The sequence below is a fragment of the Triticum urartu genome, chromosome 3A, assembly GCF_056163025.1.
Source record: "Triticum urartu cultivar PI428250 chromosome 3A, HENAU_Tu73, whole genome shotgun sequence".
Lineage (NCBI taxonomy): Eukaryota > Viridiplantae > Streptophyta > Magnoliopsida > Poales > Poaceae > Triticum > Triticum urartu.
The window spans coordinates 382,608,754-382,612,713 of NC_141875.1; positions in this window are offsets into that span (position 1 = coordinate 382,608,754).

Here is a 3,960-nt window from a genome sequence, read left to right on the forward strand (position 1 = left end):
ATTTTTCTCTTATTGGTGATGATGTCTTTCATATACTTTGCACAAGGAGGCACTTTAGGATATCAGTCAAGCGAGTACGCAAAAAGACTGGCCTCAACATTTCAGCAAAGCGTTCAAATTCTTCATCATCTTTCTTTTTAGTTGACTTAGGTGGAAAGGGCATAGGTTTTTGAACCCATGGTTCTCTTTCCTTGCCATGTTTTCTAGCAACAAAGTCTCTTTTATCATATATTTTATTCTTAGGTTGTGGGTTATCAAGATCAACTGCAGGTTCTATCTCAACATCATTGTTTGGTTCTTTATTATTTGTTTGAGTGTCTTTATGAACCTCATCATTATATTTTTCATTATCAGAAGGTGAGTGTTCACTACCAGGTTGAGTTTCAGCATCAGAGATAGAAGCTTCATTATCAGGAGGTTTTTCTACTTCAGGTTCACTAGAGGCATGCAAAGTCCTACCATTTTTCTTCTTTTTATTTTTAGGACTACGTGCATCAGTGTTATCTCTTTGAGAGTCTTGTTTAATTCTTTTTGGGTGTCCCTCAGGATAAAGTGGTTCCTGAGTCATTTTACCTCCTCTAGTTGCTACTCTAATAGCAAAGTCACTTATATTATTATTCATTTCATCAAGAAACTCTCTTTGAGATTTAGCAACTTGTTCTAACTGAGTTTGTACCATAGAAGCATGCTTCCCTACACCTCTAACATCATTTGAGATTCTAAATAACAAGTCACTCAAGCGAGAAATCATATCAGAATTGTATTTCAATTGTTTCATAACATTTGATTGAAGTGATCTTGCTTTCTAATGTAGTTTTCAAACTCATAAAGGCATTGGCTAGGGTGCATATTGTGAGGATTATCATTATCATTGAATTTCATTAGAGAATTTACCTCTACCACCGTAGGTTGTGGTGGTGTATCAAGCCCATGCATTTATTCAATAGGAGGTAAATTTTTTATATCCTTAGCTTTAATACCTTTTTCCTTCATAGATTTCTTTGCCTCTTGCATGTCTTCAGGACTGAGATATAAAATACCCCTCCTCTTCGGAGTGGGTTTAAGCGGTGGTCCAAGAAGAGTCCAATCATCATAATTTTTCAATATGTTATTAAATAATTCTTCAGCTTGACCAATAGTTCGTTCCCTGAAAACACAACCAGCACAACTATCTAGGAAATCCCTAGAAGCATTGGTTAGTCCATTATAGAAGATATCAAGTATTTCATTTTTCTTAAGGGAATGCTTAGGCAAAGCATTAAGCAATTGGAGAAGCCTCCCCCAAGCTTGTGGGAGACTCTCTTCTTCAATTTGCGCAAAGTTAATTCCTGCAAGGCAGCTTGTTTGTTATGAGCAGGGAAATATTTTTTAGAGAAGTAATAAATCATATCCTGGGGACTACGCACACAACCAAGAGCAAGAGTATTGTACCAAGATTTAGCATCTCCCTTTAACGAGAATGGAAATAAATTGAGCATATAGTAATAGCAAATTTTCTCATCATGAGCAAAAAGGGTGGCTATGTCATTCAACTTAGTAAGATGTGCCACATCAGTTTCAGTTTCATAACCATGAAAAGGATCAGATTCAACCAAAGTAATTAACTCTGGGTCGACATAGAATTCATAATCCTCATCATCAATAAAGATAGGTGAAGTAGCAAACTTAGGATCACATTTCATTTTAGCATTCAAAGATTTTTCTTTGCACTTGCATAATAATTTCTCTAGATCATCTCTATCCTTACAAGCAAGAATATCTCTAGTTGCCTCTTCACCCATAACATAACCTTTTGGTACCTTTGGTAATTCATATCTAGGAGGGCTAGTTCTACTAGGTGTTTCAAGATTTTCAGTTTCAAGCTCATCATCAGTTTCAACAATATCATGTTGTCTTACTGTAGCAATTTGTTCATCAAGAAAATCACCTGGTGGCACATTATCATCAAGCAAGGTACTAGCATCATCATAAGCATCATTCATAGCAGAGGTAGCATCATCAATAACTTGCGACATATCAGGATTGATAGCATGTGGTGGTGTTGCAAGTTTACTTATAGCAGAAGGTGAATCTAAAGCGGAGCTAGATGGTAGTTCCCTACCTCCCCTCGTCTTAGAGGGAAAAATCTTAGTCTTAGCATCTTTCAGATTCTTCATAGTGATAAATTGATAATAATCCCAAGTGACTCAACAAATATAGTTATGCTCATGGCAACGACGCCAGAAAAAGGTCATGATAACCCACAAGTGTAGGGGATCGCAACCGTTTTCGAGGGTAGAGTATTCAACCCAAATTTATAGATTCGACACAAGGGGAGCCAAAGAATATTTGCAAGTATTAGCAGCTGAGTTGTCAATTCAACCACACCTGGAGATTAATTATCTGCAGCAAACTGATCAGTATCAAAGTAGTATGATAGTTTTGATAATAGTACCAGTAGCAATAGTAGCAGTAACAGTGATAGCAGTAACTTTGTAGCAAGTGCAATAGTAATGATAGCAGTGGTAACTTAGCAAGAACAATATAAGAGAAATTCGTAGGCTTTGGATCGATGATTTGTTGGATGATATTCATCAAGTGACAGTTATAACCTAGGGCGCGGCACTAGCTCCAGTTCACAAATATAATGTAGGCATGTATTCCGTAAATAGTCATATGTGCTTATGGAAATAACTTGCATGACATATTTTGTCCTACCCTACTGTGGCAGCGGGGTCCAATTGGAAACTAAGGGATATTAAGGCCTCCTTTTAATAGAGAACCGGAACAAAGCATTAACACATGGTGAATACATGAACTCCTCAAACTATGGTCATCACCGGGAGTGGTCCCGACTATTGTCACTCCGGGGTTGCCGGATCATAACACATAGTTGGTGACTATAACTTGCAAGATCGGATCTACAACATAGATATAATGGTGATAACATAAATGGTTCAGATCTGAAATTATGGCACCCGGGCCTAAAGTGACAAGCATTAAGCATGACAAAGTCATAGCAATATCAATCTCAGAACATAGTGGATACTAGGGATCAAGCCCTAATAAAACTAACTAGATTACATGATGAATCTCATCAAACTCCTCACCGACCAACGAGCCTACAGAGGGATTACTCACTCCCGGTGGGGAGCAACATGGAATTGGCTATGGAGAAGGGTTGGTGATGAATAAGATCAAAGATCCCCCTCTCCGGAGCCGAAAATAGACTCCAGATCTGGCCTCCTGATGAAGAACAGGAGGTGACGGCGGCTCTGTCTCATGGAACACGATAATTCTTTCTTCCTGGTTATTTTTGGAAATATGTGATTTTATAGCATTGGTTTCAGGGTCTGCGGGGGCACCAGGTGGGGACAACCCACCTGGGCGCGCCTAGGGGGCAGGTGCGCCCTGGTGGGTTGTGCCCCCTCTAGTGGTTCTCCCTGCTAAAATTATAGCAAGGCACACATTAGGTGTGGTACACAACATTGCATACATGATAGAACCTATGGCTGAGGCATAGGGAATGACTTTCATTTTCTCTCTATCTTCTGCAGTGGTCGGGCATTGAGTCTGACTCAACTTCACACCTTGTAACACAGGCAAGAACCCTTTCTTTGACTTATCCATTTTAAACTTCTTCAAAACTTTATCAAGGTATGTGCTTTGTGAAAGTCCAATTAAGCGTCCTGATCTATCTCAATAGATCTTGATGCCCAATATATAAGCAGCTTTACCGAGATCTTTCATTGAAAAATTCTTATTCAAGTATCATTTTATGCTATCCAGAAATTCTATATTATTTCCAATCAACAATATGTCATCCACATATAATATTAGAAATGCTACAGAGCTCCCACTCACTTTCTTGAAAATACAGGCTTCTCCAAAAGTCTGTATAAAACAATATGCTTTGATCACACATATCAAAGCGTATATTCCAACTCTGAGAGGCTTGCACTAGTCCATAAATGCATCGCT